Source organism: Pan paniscus, chromosome 17 (genome assembly GCF_029289425.2).
Source record: "Pan paniscus chromosome 17, NHGRI_mPanPan1-v2.0_pri, whole genome shotgun sequence".
Classification (NCBI taxonomy): Eukaryota; Metazoa; Chordata; class Mammalia; order Primates; family Hominidae; genus Pan; species Pan paniscus.
In genome coordinates, this window is record NC_073266.2 from 56595729 (window position 1) to 56619127 (window position 23399).

Sequence of the window (23399 nt, forward strand, 5' to 3'; positions counted from 1 at the left end):
CCAGATGCTCTCAGAGGTTGTGCGGACCTTGCCTCCTCCTCTTTTCCTGCGTTTTCCATGGATAGTCATGTGTTGTGAGGAAGCCTCTGTCCACCGGGTCATTGAGTGAGTATCATGTGTAGAGTCTAGCTTTTTTATATAGGAACCATTAAAATTTTGCCTTCATGAAACAGGCTTAGAGTTCAAATAATGCAAGTATGAAGAGCATAGTTTCGGCTCTAGAGAGATTTGTCCTTTAATGCCTGTTTCTGCCACTTCATAACTGGGTGAACATGGATAATCAACCCTTTAAGCTTCAGTTTCCTCCCTGATTTTATGGACAAGACAGCAGTCTATTTCATGGGACTGTCTTATAAACTAAGTGTGGTAATATTTGTAAATTGTTCAAGTGAGTGTCTGTCACATACCACTGAAGTTTTAGATGTATCATCATTATCATCATCATCATCATTATCATCATCATCATCATCATCATCATCCAGGAAGAGAGTAAATTACCTTTCACAATATGATCATAATTGGCTTTAAAACAAAGAAATTTTGTGTTGATTAGAGAATAAGAAGAATCCACAATTTTAGCTTCAGGATAAAAGGGAAAGAAACATGTAACACGTGAAGGCCACAAGAGTACATGTACAAAAGAGGCTGTGCTCTTACTCAGCAAATGAGAGATGAACCACAGGTTAAACTGAGGCAAGGACAGAAGCTGGTGACTGTTCTCAGGAAAAAAAATGTGAAGTCCAAAGTAACTTTTGAGTATTATTGAATTAAATTATCTCTTTAAAAAATAAATGTTTCCCTTAAAAAGGTTAAGTGACCATGAAATGGCTGTATATTCCTTTGTCTTTTCTTCCCAAGCAGTTTCAGAGTCTTGGATATGACTTGAGCTGCCTCAGTTGGGTTGAGCTGAAGACATGGGCATCTGGATATGAATCCTTTTTTCAACTTTATGAAACACTAATGGAGGAAGATGTTACTAAAACAACAACAATAACAACAACATCATCAGTAAACAAGTGCTTTGCAATTGAATGTCAGAGATTTTTCAACGAGTTCTCAGCAGGAAACCTCCCACTGAGAAGCACAACCTGAAATCACTTCCCAGCAGAGTGGCTCTTAGAACCTGGATGTGCTCTGAACAGGTGTTCCAACAAGTGCTGCCAACTGTATCCTTCAAGTTGGGAGAAAGCCTCAGCAATTATTCTGAAACCTTTAAAAATAAGGTATTCAGCTGAGAGCTGGGAGAACAGCATATGCCGAGGGAGAAAGTACCAGTTTTCATAAACTGGTAGTGTACACGTATACATGTTTGTGTTCTCCACATACTTAATATTTATTACCTTTATCATATTCTTTAATTTTTTAAAAGGGGTTTCCTTTCTTTAGCTTTTTATTGGTGGACCTGTAAGATAAATAAATATCACATGACCCTCAAAAGGTCCATATATCCACAATTGAAGAATTATTAAATCTAGTGTACAACCTAACTCTTCAAATTCCATACTTTAATACAAACCACCGAAGCTAATCTCTTCCTAATGACCAAATTTTGCGAGGGAGTCAGACAGGTTTGGTTATTTCCAACTGGAATATACAGGACAGTTGAATAAATACTGATACTAGCTTGCAGGGAGGTAGCTCTATCCTGTCTTAGCCATTTACCTTGTACAGATCACTAAACGGTTCTGGGAATCAATGCGCTCATCTATAAAATGGGGAAAAAATAATGCCTGCTGTGCCTACATTACATTTTGGTTTAAAAAAATCAGTAGAAGGATGTGTGAGAAAGCTTTTAAAAGTCCTGAAACACTGTAGAGATGCAAGGGACTATTATTTACACTAGAGTTAATTTTAGAATAAATGAAAGCATGTTTAAACTGCAGCACCCCTCCCTATATTATATTCATTCCCCTACTTCTTCTTGCATTTATAGACTATACTATATAACTACCAACTTTTTCTAGCATAATTCTGTAATATCTCCTGTTGCATAAGGCAAGAACAAGTTGTACTTTGGTTCCATAATTATTATACATACTATATGCTCATGTGTGTATGTATGTGTGTGTGTGTGTATATATATATATAATATATATATATTCTAGTGTAAATAATAGTCCCTTGCATTTCTATAGTGTCTCAGAGCTTTTAAAACTTTCCCACACATCCTTCTATTTGATTTTTTTTAACCAAAATGTAATGTAGGCACACCAGGCACTATTTTTTTCCCCATTTTATAGATGTGTGTGTGTGTGTGTGTATACAACCCCCACACACAAAAGCATATATGTATGTATAATAATTACAATCATATATAATATGGCTTTTCCTATCTTACAGGAACCATATTTTGACTGCTTCTTTTATGTGTCTTCTTTTACACTTGACCAAGTTTCAAAGACCAAAGATATACCAAGGGCTGAAGATTCAGAGGTCACCCTCTATTAATTATTTTATAACTAGAAGTTAAGAAAAATACAGAAAAGGTAAGAGATAGAATAGAAAATATTTCACATTCTTCTGGATATATAGAAGGTGCTTCCCCAAAAACATCTAGTTTGGTTTTCCAGCTATCTTCCAACACTGTGTAGCTTCATGATAAAGTTAGAAAACACAGCTATATAGTCAAGGGTCTTAATCATTGCAAACAAGTGTCAAAATGCATGTGGGGCAGTTGAGGGGTGATTGTTATTTAAGTATCATATGGAGAGACTGATATCTTTCTTGGAAGGCATCACAAATGAAATAAATATTTACTATTCATAATTTGCTATTGTCTTCCTAGCCAGAAACAGAGAAACAGACTAAATAAAAAAGACCCTCTCTACTCTCTAATCACACACACACACACACACACACACACACACACACACACACACACACGGGTGGTGGGGAGAGAGAGAGAGGGAGAGAGAGAAAGAGAGAGGGAGAGAGAAACTCTGTTCTAGCACTTTGATTTGATGACTAATTTCTACCTCAAACCCCTTCCTTCCTAGATCCTCTCACAAACACCAAGCCCTAACCCTTTTAACATTAAGATGTTATATCCACAAAGTGTGAATGCTCCCTGTGCAACTGTGTTTGTTTCACATTCTCAAGTTTATTACTAATGGGTATTTCACTCATTATGCAAATGTGAAATGACAGGGAATCGATGACCTCAGATCAAAGCCAAGGGTAGAACTAGCAGCCTGACCAAGACCTCAGTCAAGCTAAATGAGAGACCAGCCCACATCTAGTTGCAGCATACTTGCAGCATACACCTGGCGGAATAGTCTTGACTGGTCATGGGATTAGTGACCTTTCAGGCAAGACTATCTGGCTCTGCTGGTTCACAATGACTTCCTGTGAGCCATGCCCAGGGCTCACTTCCCTAAAACCTGTGGGCAGCAAGTTGTTACATTTTCCAATTCTATGTCCCTACCATAAAAGAGGAGCTTCTAACGACTACATTTTTTGAAAAGGGTTTTGAAAGTCAGTGTCAGTTTCATTCTGTTCTAAGGGTAGATAGACACTTAATCCTGCTTTGAAGGAAGAGTAAAAAGAGGCTGAAATTGAGGGTCACCAATTGCAAACAGACTCCATTAAAATTGCCACCAGACACACATTATTAATACACCTAATGATAGTAATAGTCACAATTTATCTAAACCATTTATGTAAATGGAATTAACATACATCATTTATGCAAATGTTAGCATATGATACCATCCAGGGCATATATGGTGTTTTTTTTATTATTCATCATATCATTATCTGTGATCATAAAATTTTACTGGGTTAAGATAAATTAAATTTTTAAGTAACCGTATATCTATTGGGTCCCACATGTTCATAAAATTCTGCTTAAAAAGACTGTTGCGTAATTGTAAGGCATGCACTTACTTGATTTACCTAGTGTTATCAGAAGGATAATGACTTCAAATGTGGGCATTTTTATGATCAACAGCTATGTTAAAAATGTCCATGTATATAGACAAATACATGGACTATAATATGAAAAGATAGAAGAATGATTTTATAGGAATTTTTCATTGCTCTAGTTTAAAATGTCGTTTTTTAAAATGATGATATGCTTATCTTAGTTGACTTGGACTGCCATAACAAAATACCCTAAACTAGGTGGTTTAAACAATGGAAAGTTATTTTCTCACAGTTTTGGGGGCTGAGAGTTTGAAATAAGGGTTCCAGCATGGTCAGTTTCTGCAGAGGGCTCTCTTCCTAACTTGAGGAGAGCTGCCTTCTTTCTGTGCCATCATGAGGTGGGGAGAGAGCTACTTCTCTGGTCTCTTCTTATAAGGGCACTAATCCCTTATGAAGACACCACCCTGACGACCTCATCTAACCCTAATTACCTCCCCAAACCCCTGTCTCCAAATGCCATCACATTGGGGGTTTTGGCTTCAACATTAATGTTAGGGGGGCACAAATATTCAGTCTATAACAATACTTTAGAAGTCTTTAAAATGAAAATACCATAAAAAGTTTTAAAATGCCATTAAGTTCCACTCAATTCAAGCATTTAAATTAAAAATATATATCTGAAATAGTTCTCTTAACTATGAACTTTAATTAAGAAGAGCAAAATTTAACTATGGAATGAACAAATGATTTACTATGAGTTACAAAAACTTTCAGCATATTTCAAACAATACATAATCATTCTCCCAGTAGGGCCCTGTCATTTGCTATCTACCAATGTCTCTTCAGGGAAACCCTTTAGCTAGGGAGATATCTTTATCCCAGCACTCATCAACATCTGTTCTTGCTTTTGTCTGTCTTTTGCTACATTACTGCCTCCCAGGTCTACAAAGAAAGATGACAATCTGCTGGCTGCTGGAAATTCTGTCTCTCTGACTATTACACTCAAGTTACTGTATTACTCAGGGTTCTCTAGAGAAAGGGAACCAACATATATATATATATAATATATATAAAATATATATTATATATATTATATATTATATATAAATAAATAAATATATACACACATACACACACATATACAGTGACTATATATATATACGTGTATATATATATATATATTAAGAAAGATAAATTATCTTGGGGAATTGACTCACACATCATGAAGGCTTGCATGGTAAATCCTAAATCTCCAGGGTAAGCTGGCAGGCTGGAGACCCAGGGAAGAATTGCAGTTTCAGTACAAAGGCAGTATGGCTGGCAGAATTCCTTCTTGTTCAGGGGAGGTCAGTCTTTTGTTCTATTCAGGCCTTCAACAGATTGCATTATGCCCACTCACATTCTGGAGGGCAATCAGCCTGACTAAATGTCCACCAGTTTAAATGTTAATCTCATCCAAAAATACACCCTCCAAGAAACATCCAGAACAACATTTGACCAACATTTGACCGAATACCTGGGCATTGTGGTCCAGCAAAGGCCACACATAAAATTTACCATCACAGTTGCTTTATGTCAAGAACTGATACTCCCCTTAACTATCCTTCTTTTTATCCAACTCCAAACAGGTTTAGATGAATATATATTTTTGAGTACTTATCACAGAGTAAGCATCAGTATAGGCACTTTAACACTCAAGGTTTTAAAGATGCACAAGACAATCTTGTGGGAGAAATTTTAATGTTATCTTCATTTTACATATGAGAAAATTGAAGGCAGTTGGTTTAATTGATTATATGCAAATCAAATATCCAGGTCACAACTCTCCCAGGGGACTGTCTTTTTATATATTTATATAAATGGAACTCTGTGTCATGACACAGGGTTTATATAACTTCACTTCCCCAGTCAGGAAAGACTACATTGTGTGCAGTCCACAATCCACCAAACTTCCCTTTTTACTTCCCTTAACCTTAAGATCTTTCTCATCTTCTAAATCTCTCACTGCTTCAAGGCCAATCTCATTATATTACAGTTGTTTCTATTGTTATTAATTGTCTCTACTAAAATAGAATAAAAGCTGTCAATTTTGAGTTTTGCTATGTGTCAGACACCATACTATTACTTTTTTGTTTTATTTTATTATTATTATTATTATTATTATTATTATTATTATTTGAGATGGAGTTTCACTCTTGTTGCCTGGGCTGTAGTGCAATGGTGCACTCTCGGCTCACTGCAACCTCTGCCTCTCGGGTTCAAGCGATTCTCCTGCCTCAGCCTCCTGAGTAGCTGGGATTACAGGCATGCGCCACCACGTCCAGCCAATTTTTTTGTATTTTCAGTAGAGAGGGAGTTTCACCATGTTGGCCAGGATGGTCTCGAACTCCTGACCTCAGGTGATCCACCTGCCTTGGCCTCTCAAAGTGCTGGGATTACAGGCCAGTAAAATATCTGGCCTATTAACATTTTTAAAAAATCATCTTATGTCATTCTCTTTCACATGAGTATGAACGCAAACATACACATGTACATATACTTCTATGAAGCAAGTACATTGTACAAAAGAGATAATTAAAATATAGGGGTTTTAAGTAAGTCGTTTAACATCAAGCAATTAGTAATTAAAACCAGATGTATGTACTGGTAAAATCCATGTGTAAGACCACCACCCAACACTGCCACTTCACCAGTTATCACATGAAAACAGGGGTCTTCAACCAGCTCATTTTCATCCATATAGAAATGCTTAATCAGATGGGAGATTCATTCCCAGCTGGAGGTATGATATAAAATAAATCTGACTGCCCCAGGTCCAGTATGTGTGTATATCTAAATACTTAATTTGCTACTACATTCTCCTACTTTTGATATTTATGCCCCATAGGTGTTAAGAGTCACACTTACAGGGGTTTTCCACAGTAGAGACTAACCTCCAATCCAGGTTTTTCTTGTTTTTGTTTTTGCTTTGTTTTGTTTTCCCTAGAGATTGAACTACGCTTCTAGTGACACCAGCAATGGCCTGGATTCAGTTGCAAACTAAGAAAACCTCTGTGGAGATTTATTGACTATTGATCAGAATTATTTCACTGGATCAAAGCCATTTTCCCAGAATATAAGTTCCATGGGCTCAAAGACTTTTGTCTCTAATTTTTTGTTTTTACTATCATATTCCCAATGGTTATAACAGTGCCTAACACATTGAAATACTCAATACATAATTTTGAAATGAATGATTGAATAGATGGGTGTTTGCTGGTTGTAAATAATATTATATTAGAGAGTTGGTCTCCAGCCTTTGTTGGTCATTCACACATCCAGGCTATGCTCTCTAAACCCATCCCTATATATACCCATATAATGTAGGCCTACATGCCAATTCTTATTTTCAAGTCATGATTCTATCTGTCCTTTGCATACCAGAGTGCATTCAGGGTTTCCTCTATGACAATGTCATGTTCACTAGCTGCACATTATTGTGAGCCCTATAGAATTTTCTTGTATGTAAGATTTTGGGATCCATACTCTCTGACACCATCTTGAATGACAACTATCTATTTAGCTCCTTGAAGGTGCTCAGCTTCAGCTTCCATCTGGCTGCAATGTGACATTTTATGACAGTCTATTTTAAAGTAAAAGAAGGTGGAAAAATAGGAGTATACAAATTCAATACTCCTCAGCTTACTGTTTAATATCCTATACAATATGAACCAAAACTATCTTTCTAAAAATGTTCTGTGTTCTCCCTGGCCATTCTGCAAGTACACCTCACTTTCACAAATCTAAGTTTCTGTTTCTTTCCCTCATAATCATGTCTCCCTCTTTTCCCCACACATCCAGATCTTATATTATCTTTCAGCTGCACATCAATTCCTCTTTTCTCTATGATTTTCCTAGTTAGTAATTTGACAAATATTATGTTAAAAAAAAAGACTTCCTAGGCACCAAGCCCAGCTCCCCATAAGTGGTGATGATAAAGCAGTCATCGTCTCTGTCCTCAAGAGACTTGGAGTGCAGAAGAAGGAATAAGTAAGAAGAGCCCCATGGACTCAAAACTGTGGAGAATTTAGAAGAAGGAAAGTTTGCGTAATGCTTGCCAGCAGAGGCCATTCTTGAGCAAAGTTGGAAAAAATGGAAAAATTATTGAAGAGAGAGGTGTCAAGAAAAACATACTTCATGAACAAATAAAAGTCACAGGCTGCATATGAGCAACTACAATTCATTTGATTTGATGAGTTATTAAATAATTATGAAAAAAAGCATCACAAAAAAGGTAGTCAGGTTGACTAAAGCTAGTCAATAGGGTAACATAATGCCATTCTAAATAACTTGAAATTTATTCAGTTGACAATAAATGAGGAGACAGTAATTTTTTAAAGTATAATGAATGAGATGATATCGAAAAAATCTGTGTTTTCAGTGGGGGGAAGTGACAAAAGGATGGAATGGAAGAGGAATCCAATGGCATGTGCATGCAGTCTAAAGTGCTGTAAGATTCTCAAAGTTAACAAATCTGAAAACAAAACAAAACAAAACAAAACAAAACAAAAACAAACCTTTGTGATCTCATCTTGTACTTCACCAGCCAAGAGACTTGCTCTTCCCCCATTCTCTCTCATGTTGGTAACGCTTAAATTTTAACACATTTTTAAACGTGGATTAACTGGAATAAGTGTTCTAAAATGTAAATTCTTTAATGAAACTCTTCTAGCACAAATCCTTCAATAACTGGCTATTCCATTTTAAATGGAATCTAACCTTTTTTCTTTGACTCACAAAATCCTCTATGGCAGTGGTCCTCAATCTTTTTGGCACCAGGGACCGATTTTGTGGAAGACAATTTTTTCTACCAGTGGTTATGGGGAGGGGGTTTAGGGATGATTCAAGTGCATTACATTAATTGTGCACTTTATTTCTATTATTATTATCTTGTAATATATAATGAACTAAGTATACAACTCACAAGAATATAGAATTAGCAGGATCCTTGAGCTTGTTTTCCTGCAACTAGATAATCCCATCTGGGGGTAATGAAAAACAGTGACTGATCATCAGGCATTAGATTCTATAAGGAGCATGCAATCTAGGTCCTTCACATGCACAGTTCACAGTAGGGTTTGCCCTCCTATGAGAATCTCAAGCTGCTGATGATCTGACAGGAGACGGAGCTCAGGTGATAATGCCAGTGATGGGGAGTGGCTGTAAGCACAGATGAAGCTTGGCTTACTTGCAGCCAGTCACGTCTTGCTGTGAGGCCCGGTTCCTAACAGGACAATTGGTACTGGTCTGTGGCCCAGGGAGTTGTGGACCCCTGCTCTATGGCAAACCTTGCTCACTCTCTTCGATCATCATCATCTCCTATCCCTTACCCACCCGCACTGGCCTTCTTGCCATTGGGGAACACCTCAATCCTGTTTGTTATCCTGTCTAATCCTTCACCCTTGAGGTTTTATCAACCGGAATTCTTTTCTCTCAGATCATTTTAAGCTTATATGTCTCTCCCCAGTCAGGTCTCTACTGAAATATCTCCTCCTTAATGAGAGCTTCCCTGACCTGACCTAACCACCTCTCTAAAACAGTCTTCTCCCTCCACCTCATAATCTCTTTCTCTTTCCTCTCGCTCTGCTTTGTTTATTGTCCTAGCACTTATTTTAAAAACATTCTTTATTTTTTATTTGTTTGTTTCTTGCTGCTAACATTTAAGATCAACTCTATGAGCCCATCTGCTTTCCTTGTTCACCACTTTTATTTTTGGTGTTGAGAACAGTCATTGCCTTAGAATAGGCTCAATTAAATTTTTCTTTAATGAAGAATGAGTGCAGAAGAAAAATCAGAAGACAAAAAGGTTATTTAGGAGTCTCTTGCAAAAATCTGGAACTGTTACATCTAAATGCAATTTTGTTATTCATTTAGTATATAAATAAATATCATGGTGTGCAACTGCATTGCCAATCTGCATTGGTAACTAACTCTTGCTATTCGATCTTTGAGAGTGCAGATTTTATGTCTCTAGCTCTAGGAATAGCACAACCAACTTATAGTTTTTCCTCTCTATAACTTCAAACACAAGGCTTGCACCCTTTGAGTACAGAAATATTTATTAATTAAATAAATGGTTAAAAATTGGATATGATGACAAATTTGGAGGATACAAGAAGTAGGAAGCAAAATGAAGAAGTGTCTAAAAATGACAAAGGAACCATTGTGAGACTAGACCTATGTGAGAAACAAAAGATGGTCCTTTTTCAAAGCGTAGATTTAGGTGGAGTTTCCTAGCCTTGGCACTATTAGTACCTGGGCCAGATTTGTCTTCATTATGGGGGCTACAGCCTTCACTCTCATTTGTAACAATCAAAAATGTTTCCAGATATTCTCAAATGCAATCCTGGGAGGCAAAAATCATCCCTATCCCTATTTGACAACCACCAACTTAGATGATAAGAAGCAACATTGCACCTAGCTCTTCTTTGCCAAGCACATAACTGAGGAAGACCTTGAATTGCCATTTCAATCACAGTAGAAAGTTAAAATGCACTAATCCATACTGTACATGTTTTTCCACACTCATAGCAGGGTGAGTCATTGAGCCCTCATCTAACCTGGCCTGCTCTCCCACAGCCTCGGGTGAACTCCCCTCTGCTAGCAGTTCTGCCAAGCTGACTCAGACACAGGTGGCAGTAGGAGCACTTCACAGTTAATTAATGCAAAATTACATTTGGGGTAATTGTTGCAATAATTAGCCACTTTCGACTCAGGCCATGATTTTACCCTTTCTCTCTTCTAGAATATCATCTCTAGAATGTATCACTTGACCTCGGTCTCAAGGCCCAGATAAAGCACAGCCTTCCCTGACCCCTCAGGCCCTCTCTGGGCTCCCCCGTACATTGTGATCTCTGTGAATTCCTAGTAACAATAATCACCTATACCCAGTACTCTATTTGTTCAACTGTCCTTCAGGTCTCTTCCCAATTAGACGGCCTGTTCTTGAGGGATGGAAACTAATGTTTTAAATTTTGTTATTCTCCTACTTCATTAGTACTATACCTATTAATTAGTACAGAATAGGTGCCCTGTAGATAATGGTCATTAATTTTATGTAAATGACCATAATACTTATGCAAAAAAAACCATGATGGAATGGTCATCAACCTGAGTCAAAAAGTAAGGTGGCTTTATTTCAAGGTCACACAGGTGGCATGGAAGGTGCATAAGACTAGGCTGAAGGTATGGCTGAATTTGCTTTAAATTGAGACGTTTGGGGAACCGTCAAAGACATAGCTATGTCATTATGGACATCTGCTAAGAATGCTAAAGGTAAACAATCACCTGAAAGATATATTTGCTTGCATGTAGTGGGAAACAGCAGCTCATTAACTCTCTGCTTAGCTCGTTAACTCACCAGCTCGTTAGCCCTCTGCTCGTTAACTACTTAGCTCTGATTAGCTCTGCTCACTTCCTCCTCCTATCACTCACAGTGTGAGTGAACTGTAAATCTGCCAGAGCAACAGATGGCCATTCCAGGTCCAAGGAGGGGGTTCAGGAGGTGGGGGACAGAGCCTTCCTAGATTTTTCTGACCTTGAAAATCTTCCATTTTACTAAAGTTTGTGGGTTGTGGTTTAACTTCATCATAAAAGAATCTGGCACAGTTTTATTTTAAGATGCAGAAGACTTCATTTAGATGGATTCCCTGGGATGATGCAAATGTGCGGTTGCAGGGTAGGCTTGTTGGCAGTGGCCTACATGACACACAGGGACTTTGAAACACAAGGGGAGTCCAATAGTATTTATAGTGAGTATTTATTAATGGTTTGTCACATGCTCAGCCCTGTCCTGGATACTTTGGGGATACAAAAGATGCAATTTAAGAGATCACGTGGAAGAGACAATATTTACATGCCCAAATTGTTGGAGAATAATAAATCTCAGGTGTTTACCATGGACTAGATTGTATGGTACAGGATATATGCATTCTGGGAGTAAAGAAAGGAAAATATTTTTATTTTCATACTAAAAATTCCTGATTGCCCATTTTTTAAGCTATTTGTGCACAATCACAAATTTGGCTTCCATTGTCTTAATAACCAAAATTGTCACTTTGTCAACATGACTGTAGCCAGGCCAGGCTATTATTTTAAGAACATTTGATTACCTGCACAGATGATGCCCTACATATCCTTGCTACAAGCTGGAAAATACACCATTGGTGAATCACTTGCTATAGCTGAACTGTTGTGCCTCCAGGTACCCAAACTTGAAGGGCATGTATTGTCTGGAAATAATGACAAATGAAACAATATTCCGGCATCTTTCTTTTCATCCATCCATAAATTCACTTGTCCGTATCTGCAATAACTGACACAGGAGTTGAGATAGTATATATGCCTAATCAGCTTATTCTAATTCTATCGGCTATATCACTGGTCAAGACTTTAGAGAGATAACAGTAGAGAGGATGGTTAAGTTTTGATAAGGTAGGAGAAGACACAAGAAACGCGTAGCCAGGATTGTCACCCTTGGAGGAAAGGCTTGGGTAGGGCAGCCAAGTAAAATTCCTGAGTGTCGAGGAGCAACAGGGACTCTGGACACCTGAGAGAAACTATCTTGGAGGGGTGGGGTCAGAGACTGGAAAAGTGGAGGTCACAGATAACCAATTTTATGTGCATTGCACCGGAGTCCTTTCTTCAGGGAGGGGCCACTGCCAGCCTAGCCACCCTTACTTGCTAGGCAGTACTCCATTGATTTTAAGCCATGTAGATCCAGTCTGTCTCTTTGCTACCTCATCATCAAATAAATAAATAAATAAAAAGAGAAAATAGCAAAAATGCGAGCCCTTTCTTAGATGCCTGGGGCTCTCTTACTTCTGCTGCAAGAACTTTTGAAAAAGAAAACATAAACAAAATATATTTCCTGTCTGCCCATAACAAACACAGACTAAAAATACTGTTACAACTGTACAATAGTTTTAAGGTCAATGTATTCCCTCTTCATGGCTATGAAAACCTGACCCACATAAGGCATTAAAATTCATAACACATGAAAATTAGGGAGTCCTGGAAGCACTTTCTTCTATATAAGTACAAAATTTCTCTGTCTACATCTAGCATTTAAAGGAAACCATCCAGATAATTAAAATGCCTATAAATGAAATGTCAAAGTTAAATGTTTTTTTTAAGTCTTAATGCTTAGGCAAAGTGAAACCTTTATTCTAAAATAATATGCTTTAAGTACCAGTGGTATCTTGTGAGGGAGTAGAATAATTAAGGTTTGCCACATAAAATGGGTCTACAGGTCTACGTGCCGCTCCACTCAGTAAGTAACCTTTATGAAGGGGAATGCGATAATCAGTGTGTATTTTTTTGTCCTTAAATACTGCCATTATTTTAAACATGAATGTAGCTACTGTGGATAAAGCTAACCACACAATGCACATGGAGAAAATTAATCACACAGATAAAGAAAACAGAGTTGGCGAGTTAGGTAGATTTTGATTTGGTTTTTGTGTCGTTGACTTCAGGGCCTTCTTTGTTGTTTTTGTTGCTGTTTTTTCATACTAGTACAATGATTGTTATTTGTTTTCTTTCTTTCCTCCTATGTACATTATCCTAATCTGGATATGGATGTCACAGGGAAATACCCCCCATGTGTTCTGCTGCTTGAGTTGGGGCACACATAATGCATCTTCACTGTGATAGAGTTAAGATGTATTGTACCATGAGTACCATTTAATCTCTTGGTCATGATGCTGATCAACACAGACATAGGCTATGCAATTTTTGCATATGCAGGATTTTTCTAAAGATTCCTATTGTTATTCATAAGGTTTATATCAAACATTTCACACATACATTCTCATACACACCCTTATGCATAGACTTTATGGCTAGCCCTTTTGAATGCTAGGGTAGTTGACCTTCCCACTCTTTGCCTCCACTGATAAAACTCAGTAACCATCAAAGTAGACTCCATTCTACCAAAGAATCAATGACATGGGTTCAGTGTAGGGTCAGGGTCCTACCCATTGAACAGGAGATAGAGAAGCATAATGTAGTAATTCCTTCGATGGTGTATTCTGATATGACACACATTATCTCAACCACTTGTATCTACCTCTACTTCTCTGTGATGCTAACAAAGCAAGATTACAACTCACCCTGGTTCCTGGAGGCCAGCAGAAATAATCTTCTCCATCTTTTCCTCTTTTGCTTCCCGGTGTTGGACTGCTCAGGTGAAAAAGGAAACATTTTGAGGGACAGTCCTTAGTTGTGCAGAAGATAATCCTGACTGGAGCTGGTTCTTTCCTCATCAAGACATTTTCTGATTTCCCTTTGATGGAGGCATTCTGGAGATTGGGTGTGAGACCAACATTGTTAGTCATCAGTGAGGGGATCATATCTCTGGCTGGTACATGTTGTACCACTGCAATCACATTGTACCCTGTTGTTTAAAAGTACCCTTGTTCCTCATGTTTGAATGACAGTTGGTAAAGATAACCACTTTCTCTTCTGGGAAACACATTAAAAAGTAAAGTCAAGCCACATGGTTTTGGATGGGAGGCAAAAGGTCAAATACGAAAGCTAACCTTTAGCAGAACGACTGGTGCAAGTAGTGGAAGCTGAGAGTAATAAATAGAGACCCCCTCCAGGGGTTTCCAGACACAAACCTTTGGCTCCATTCAGCTTGAGGGGGCAGCAAGTGGAACTGTACATCACTGAACTAAAATACAATGTATGTGTTTAAGAGCAAGTGGCACGGAGATAGTCGAGTCTTGGCTTCTGACCTCTTCTACTGAAGTCAGACTTTGATTTTGGCATCGAAACATCTAGAATAGAGATTCTGCGGGCAGAATGGTAGTGCGTGATCTGTGTGCAGACCACAGAGCATCTTCTTCCTCTTCATGTTCGTGCCCCTCTTTGTCCTCTGAGCATTTATGCCTAGAGTTTCTACTGACTGGAGCATTCTCTGCCTTTCCATCTCCTCTGCTTTGCCTCCTTCAGGTTTCAGATTAAAGATTCTTTTCCAGAAAAACATTCCCAATTGCCCCACTTTACTCCATATCTGGGATAGCTTCCCCTTTTATGTATTTACAGAGTCCAGGGGTTTCTCTTATCATACTCATTTATTAATTCTAGCATCACTTTTTAGCAGTTAGTATAAAGACCTTGTTATCTTATTCTCTCCTATTGCCCCAATACATGACACAAAGTAGGTATTTCTCAAGTATATATTGTATAAATAATAATGTATTATTATTATAATTATTAATAAACAATCTCAATATCCTTTAAACACTTTATGTTTACTCTTTTCTTGGGCCCTGAGAGAACTGATACTTTTGAGACAAAAGGTAGTCTCCCACCCCTATATACCTAAACAAAAGCATCCCATTAAAACAGGTAGGTATGGTTTAGCTCACATAACAACAACAAAAAATAGATACGAATAGTAAGTCTATGCCAAGGATTGTTCTACATGCTTTCATTGTGCTCTCTATCTAGTCCCTGGTAAGAGGAGTGCTCTCATTTCCTTTCAACTTGCACGTTACCACAGTGGTTCCAATTCAGAGCTAAAATCCAACTCAAGTTCACTGACTTTGAAGCTTAGACTTGTGCTATTCTCCATGCTGAGGATCAGCCAAAATCTTCCTTACATATTGCTGGCAATGTGAACAAGAGGAAAAACGGAAGACCCACAAAAAGCATGGCCCTCAGAGTCAGAAGACCTGATCTCTAATCCTGCTTGGGAGCTTGGGCAAACCACTTCATCTCTTAGAAGAGGGAACACGGACATAATGTTTAAAAAAAAAAAAAGGTCCCTGCAGCCATTCTCTTATGTTGCATGGTCCAAATGAGACTATTCCAAATGCTCATGATTCCAAATGCAAGAGGTTTCTCTGCTATGAGGTTCCCATTTAGGAGATGGGCTATGTGTGCACACCCTGGGTTGCACTCTCATAGCGTGTCTTCCCTGGGCCAATTTCTGGACACTCTCCTTATTGCTTCCACTTTAAAAACAGTATTATTTATACCTTGTTGATCTTTGCCATTCTAAAAGGCAAATGTGCTTACATTTATGTATTCTCCTAATATCCTGCTAAGAGCTTTGTACAAAAGAAGTGTTTATAAATATTTATTGAGATAGTGCTTATTAGCAAAAATTCTTTGAGTGCTAATATGGGCTGAGAAAAATACTGACCATCAAAATACACTTTGAGCTCTCATTCTAGTAGAGCATCAGTAGTGAGAAAGCAAAGCTTAAATGATTTTTGTATTTAAAGTATTAAAACACTCCCAGGAGCGATCAGATTTCTTGGTTTCCTGAAAGCTCCTTAGACTCTGTCATTTGGCATGTGGAAGCATTTTGCTAGGAAGGGTTTTCCTTGTTCTGCTGCGATAAGCCATAAAAGAGAAACTATTTTGCTAGCACAATAAAACCCCTAGCATAAACATCCTTTAAAGAATCTTCCATTTGATTGCAGAGGAATTTTTTCAGTATTAAAATGGAATTTTTTCAATAAAAAATGCTACAAAACTTCTAAAGTTCTTTATTTCCTCTAAAAGTTACTTCCTCAAGAAGGTCAAGTTTGGTAGAACATAAGATAATTCCCTTCTTTGTTTGCAATGCTGACACAATAAAGCAAGGTACTTACCTCCACTGTACTCTGTACCCAAGTCTTGTGTGACCCTCTATCATTTTCAATGCCATCTCAAGGCTCCAGAATACACCATCACCACACACACCTTCAAGAAGGGAAAAGGCAGAAGCAAGCAACTTCTTTTGATGGAAACATTTTCGTCCCAAACCCATTCCTGATATAAAAAATGAATTGATTAATCAGTTATAGGTTTTAAGTGATACTTATTTGCAGTGTCATAGGAGGGGTTTGAAACAGCATTTTAGAAAATTTGGGGGAAAAACAGGAACATGACAGCAGAAATAAAACACCAGGAGCAGGAAAGGGCAGAACACTTGCATGAGTCTTTTGCCAAATTAACTCATGCTTTTAGGATGTAAAGAACAGAGATTTGCTGGCTTACGTCCCTGCAAATAAATAGTATGTCTCAGTGAAGAGGTTATGACTTTCAAAACAAAACAAAATAAAACAAAACGAAACAAAAATAATCGGAAACATCAAAGCCTGTTACTTAAAATATGAGAATAGGTTGTTTTCCATGCTGGTTCCTTCCTTTTTTTTTTTTTCTTTTCTTTTCTCTTTTTCCTTTTTTTCTTATACTAATGCTGAATTCCAGAAACTAATCTACACCTACAGAATAGTGAACTTTGCACTTTTCATAAAATGTTTGGGGAAAGAGGGCACTATTGTGTCTACACAGCCTATTTACAGCAAACAAAGACGATGTTAGAAAACAATGCTTATATTTTGCATTTGGTTAGGTGTGATTTTGAATTTTGACTTTACTGATTATGTAATGTAGGGCCAGTCACTTTGTTAATGAGAACCTCAGTTTTCTTATTTGTAAAATATCACTAATAAATCCTAACACCATAAATATACATATTTTCCAGTGCTTAATAAATAGCAATTTCAGGAGCATAAGAGGAGAAGGCCACCTCTTCTGATTGGGGGAGGGCCCTGCTGCCTTTAAGGACAGTACATGACACAAAGCAAATTAAACAACAAAGGCCAAATGAGCTACTGGTCTAAGGTTGTGAAACCAGACTCAGTGGAGGACTGTGGATTGTGAGGTCAATGTGAGACATTAGTTTCAGGAACGTGGGGAAAAGTAAGTAGAGAAACAAAAACAGGGAGATGATGAGTTGTAAAAACTGTGTCTACTTCCTAGTTTCACCAATTCTGATTCAATTCTGACTCTGTGACTCAGCTCCCTGTGGGGCCAAACCTTGATCTAATTGCTGCTTTCCGCCCTGGATATGCTATATGCGTTGCTTACACAAGGGTGTGTTGATTGGTGCACAAGCCACTCCAGAGCAGAGCAAACCACGTTGCTCTGACACTGCTCTGCACCATAGTAGTCGGCTTTGATGTTCAAGTTCCTTCTTAACCAAATTATGAATGCTCTACTTCTCTCCATTGCCACCGTAATGAACTTTAACAATAATTATACGCAGGGCCTCTTTGGAGTAGATTTTTTGTCTCCTTAGGTGCCTGTACTCTTCTGGATGTTGCTAATCCAGGAGAAAATGTGACAATATTAGCTGGGTGCAAAGACAACAGGAAGCTTCACCTGACTGAGAAACACAGAAGAATGCAAGCAGCCAAAAACTAGTTAATGGGAGAGAAGCAGAGAGCATATACTTTAAATGAACATAGTATCTGAAATGTTTGGAATATAACATTTTCCATCTCTGCTTTATCTTTTCAAGTCTATGCCATGTAAGATTCAGGCAGCAGGTTTGTGCAATGTAAATAAGATTGGATACCATTAGTGTACCAAATTCCCCAACAGTCCCTGCAAAATGTTTTGTTATGTCTTTCATGTGTTTGGTGTTCTACATGTTTTCAATCCACTTTCACATGTCACACACAGATCTCTTAACAAATTAGCAACAAACACAAGTCTCTTTTTTAATTTAATTTATTTATTTATTTTTGAGATGGAGTCTCGCTCTGTTGCCCAGACTGAAGTGCAGTTGCGCAATCTCGGCTCACTGCAACCTCTGCCTCCTGGGTTCAAGCGATTCTCCTGCCTCAGCCTCCAGAATAGCTGGGATTACAGGCACATGCCACCATGCCTGGCTAATTTTTGTATTTTTAGTAGTGACGAGGTTTCACCATGTTGGCCAGGCTGGTCTCGAACTCCCGACCTCAGGTGTTCCACCCACCTCAGCCTCCCAAAGTGCTGGGATTACAGGTTTGAGCCACTGCGCCCAGCCCAAACACAAGTATCTTAATTACCTATTCGAATGTTTTCCCACTATATCCCACTAGAGGGAGGGGAAAAAAACAGAAAATACAAATAAATTGCTGTCAATTTTGATTGGCTTTATTTTGATGTGAGTCATTAACATTTAATAAGAACTTAAAATCTATTTTCAAAAAATAAAACAATATAGTGATTAAGAGTTCATTCTCTATTGTCTTGGTCAAATTCTGTCATTTATTACATGAATAATATTGACTAAGTTGTCTTTAGTATTCCTTTCTTTAAAATGGAAGGAATAATGTTATCCACTTCAAAGAACAGTAATGAGGTTTAAGCATTGAACACAGTGCCTGGCCTATATTAAGGGCTAACAAATGTTTTCTACGTTACCGTTTGTTGTAATTTATTAGAGCTTACCACTCTTCCTTCTTCTTATGTATTTTTTCTCTTTTCCTTTTCTTCTGCTTTTCCTTATTCTTCTTAACCATAAAAATTCAATAAATGGTAGATAATGCCAGGGAATTCTCTGAATGCTTCTTTTTTATTATCTGACTTAATCCTCACCACAATCTTATAGGTTAGTACTATCATTATTACAATTTTACAGATGGAATAATTGAGGCACTAAAAAGGTTGCTTAACCTGGTTGATCACTGAGATAGTGTTTTATCTGAGATTTGTATTCAGAAAGAACTATGTAGTCCTGCTCGTAAGCACTATGCCATATTGCTTCTTACTTTAGTATTTTTAACAACAGAGCAAGGTTTTATCTTAAGTTACAATGCAATGTTAAAATCTAAGTGGAAATGAGATTTAGAGCTTTAATTTTTTAAAGGATTGAGAAAGAAAGGAAAAATCGTACATACCAGCTTCATGGATGAGGTGAGATAATGAAGAGAAAGGATACTGAAAGGCTAGAACAAATGTCCTTGAGGCTGTCTGTGTCCGGTGCCTTCCCTATAAGTAAAGGCAACACGCTCTGTCTGTCCAGACAAACTCACTTGACTCAAGGTTATGACTATAAAACAGGACTCCACAACAACATAGCTGTCCATGTCCTTCCTTCTTTTGGTCAACCTCTTCTAATCCTGCAAGTGTGAACTTTGCTTCAGCACGTGCTTCAGTCTATGGAAACTGTCTCCTCCAAGCTCTGCATCTCACTGATTGTTCTGTTTTCATGGAAGTCCAGATGGCTGCTGGAGGTTTACTTGAGGTCTCTTTCTGTAGGATATAGTTATACTTTTGTCAACTCGGTGGTACATAAGTTTGTTCACTCTAAAAGAAGTTGCCTTAAAAAAAAAAAGCTTTCAGTTGTTAGAGAGAACTGAGATGCTGATGTCAACACATGAAAAATTAGATGCCTAACAATGCAAGAATACTTATGGTATAGATTTTAACATAATTATCAATACATTCCTTTCAGCTATTTTCTCATTTTAATTGCATACAGTTTATGTCTTTGTTTTATGTAGCTTTTTTTTATGAAAAGAGAATGGAAGCAGCAAGATGAAAATGAAAGAATTATGCAAAGGAACCGAAGCCTTGCCAAATACAGAATTTGTGGTTTCTACTTTGTGCATGATTTATGCACAATTACATTTTTCAATGTATTATCCTGCAAGCTACTTTGCTGTATAGTCCTGGTTTGTCTTTCTGGTGTCTGTGTTTGGATTGAGACAAATATGCTTCTTTTGTTTTCATTCTTGAAGCCAATAACTTTTTAGGGAGATGTGGAATTTCTTTATTTTAGATTAAGCACTATCCGTAATTCCTTGTATTACATTTGGCTTGATGTTGAAGAACTTTGTCACCACTCTGGTTGGTCTCCGCTGAACTTTTGCCAAGAATAAAAGCAGATCCACTTTGAAAGCTGATCTTTTTGCTGCTCAAGATTAAATCCAGAATGTAGCTGGTTTCTGCCTTAGCTTGGTCAACAGATAAAGGGTCAAGACTGGAAAATTGCTTGTACCCCTAGGAGACATGGATAGGAAAAAGAGACTGACGAGTTTTTAAGGTACAAACAGGGAACATCACAGCACATTTCACCACCTAGATTAAATAACTACTAGGCTGAAGACGGAAAGTAAAAGAGAAGTCACATATTGAGCAAGAGATGTTACCCCAAAGTCAAAGGAACACTTATATGGGGAAATGGACGAATACAAGCAGGCAGACAATCATGATTAGGGATGATATGTCAACAGGAAATTGGATCCAGCCATCAGGCTCAGCTTTATTGCTACGACTACAAGTCAGGAGATTATGATCATAGCAGAACTACAGTTCTAGAGGATGCTAAAAAATGCACGCTGCCAAATTGGTGGAGAGGTGTAGTGTTTGGCGCTGGCTTCTAGTGCAAAACTCTGTTACCAGAAGTCTTACTCACGGAGGTAAGAGAGGGAATTAAGGTATTTGAATGAGAAAGACTGGTGTTTAGGGCAGGAAAACATCATCACGTTTAGATGAACAGTCAGTCGGGGAAGAATGATGGAAAACCATATAATGATTCTAAAAGGGCTTGGATATGTCATGTCTCATGTCAGTATTAGCCTTGGTGTTTGGAAGAGAAGCAGCATAAACGATAGGATTTAGTATGGCCCACTGGGAATTTTCTAATATTTATCTTCTACCTCCTAGAGTATGAAATCATGACAGAAAATATAAGCAGTTGTCTGACATTCAATTACTAGCTGAAAAAGGAAAGCAGAAACTAATGCTTTCTAATCATACTTTATATCACAAATGTGAGATGATTATAAAACATGCAACATCCATTTTCTCTATCTGAATGGGCAGTCTACAGAACTTTAACATAGTATGTCTCCTTCTTTTTTTCTTTACCTAAGTCCAAGTGCTTCAAATGTCCTTACCCTCCAGTTCATAAATGTCCTTGGGGGAGGAGCCAAGATGGCCGAATAGGAACAGTTCCGGTCTACAGCTCCCAGTGTGAGTGACGCAGAAGACGGGTGATTTCTGCATTTCCATCTGAGGTACCAGGTTCATCTCACTAGGGGGCGCCAGACAGTGGGCACGCGCACCGTGCGCGAGCGGAAGCAGGGCGAGGCATTGCCTCACTTGGGAAGCGCAAGGGGTCAGGGAGTTCCCTTTCCGAGTCAAAGAAAGGGGTGACGGACGCACCTGGAAAATCGGGTCACTCCCACCCGAATATTGCGCTTTTCGGACCGGCTTAAAAAACGGTGCACCACGAGATTATATCCCGCACCTGGCTTGGAGGGTCCTACGCCCACGGAGTCTCACTGATTGCTAGCATAGCAGTCTGAGATCAAACTGCAAGGCAGCAGCGAGGCTGGGGGAGGGGCGCCCACCATTGCCCAGGCTTGCTTAGGTAAACAAAGCAGCCAGGAAGCTTGAACTGGGTGGAGCCCACCACAGCTCAAGGAGGCCTGCCTGCCTCTGTAGGCGCCACCTCTGGGGGCAGGGCACAGACAAACAAAAAGACAGCAGTAACCTCTGCAGACTTAAATGTCCCTGTCTGACAGCTTTGAAGAGAGCAGTGGTTCTCCCAGCACGCAGCTGGAGATCTGAGAACGGGCAGACTGCCTCCTCAAGTGGGTCACTGACCCCTGACCCCTGAGCAGCCTAACTGGGAGGCACCCCCCAGCAGGGGCACACTGACACCTCACACAGCAGGGTATTCCAACAGACCTGCAGCTGAGGGTCCTTTCTGTTAGAAGGAAAACTAACAAACAGAAAGGACATCCACACCAAAAACCCATCGGTACATCACCATCATCAAAGACCAAAAGTAGATAAAACCACAAAGATGGGGAAAAAACAGAACAGAAAAACTGGAAACTCTAAAACGCAGAGCACCTCTCCTCCTCCAAAGGAATGCAGTTCCTCACCAGCAACGGAACAAAGCTGGACGGAGAATGACTTTGACGAGCTGAGAGAAGAAGTCTTCAGACGATCAAATTACTCTGAGCTATGGGAGGACATTCAAACCAAAGGCAAAGAAGTTGAAAACTTTGAAAAACATTTAGAAGAATGTATAACTAGAATAACCAATACAGAGAAGTGCTTAAAGGAGCTGATGGAGCTGAAAACCAAGGCTCGAGAACTACATGAAGAATGCAGAAGCCTCAGGACCCGATGCGATCAACTGGAAGAAAGGGTATCAGCAATGGAAGATGAAATGAATGAAATGAAGCGAGAAGGGAAGTTTAGAGAAAAAAGAATAAAAAGAAATGAGCAAAGCCTCCAAGCAATATGGGACTATGTGAAAAGACCAAATCTACATCTGATTGGTATACCTGAAAGTGATGGGGAGAATGGAATCAAGTTGGAAAACACTCTGCAGGATATTATCCAGGAGAACTTCCCCAATCTAGCAAGGCAGGCCAACGTTCAGATTCAGGAAATACAGAGAACACCATAAAGATACTCCTCGAGAAGAGCAACTCCAAGACACATAATTGTCAGATTCACCAAAGTTGAAATGAAGGAAAGAATGTTAAGGGCAGCCAGAGAGAAAGGTCGGGTTACCCTCAAAGGGAAACCCATCAGACTAACAGCGGATCTCTCGGCAGAAACCCTACAAGCCAGAAGAGAGTGAGAGCCAATATTCAACATTCTTAAAGAAAAGAGTTTTCAACCCAGAATTTCATATCCAGCCAAACTAAGCTTCATAAGTGAAGGAGAAATAAAATACTTTATAGACAAGCAAATGC

General features: G+C 38.6%; 1 long non-coding RNA gene across 1 annotated transcript in view; it reads right to left on the reverse strand.

The window, feature by feature from the left end:
• LOC117976760 (uncharacterized) overlaps nucleotides 1-23399 on the reverse strand; it is a 636602-nt gene that overhangs the window by 74168 nt on the left and 539035 nt on the right. Inside the window, exons 4-6 of the long non-coding RNA XR_008621945.2 lie at nucleotides 19575-19929; nucleotides 16512-16671; nucleotides 14016-14204 (exon numbers count right to left, since the gene is read on the reverse strand). This is a non-coding gene — a long non-coding RNA (uncharacterized LOC117976760). The remainder of the gene's footprint in view (nucleotides 1-14015; nucleotides 14205-16511; nucleotides 16672-19574; nucleotides 19930-23399) is intronic.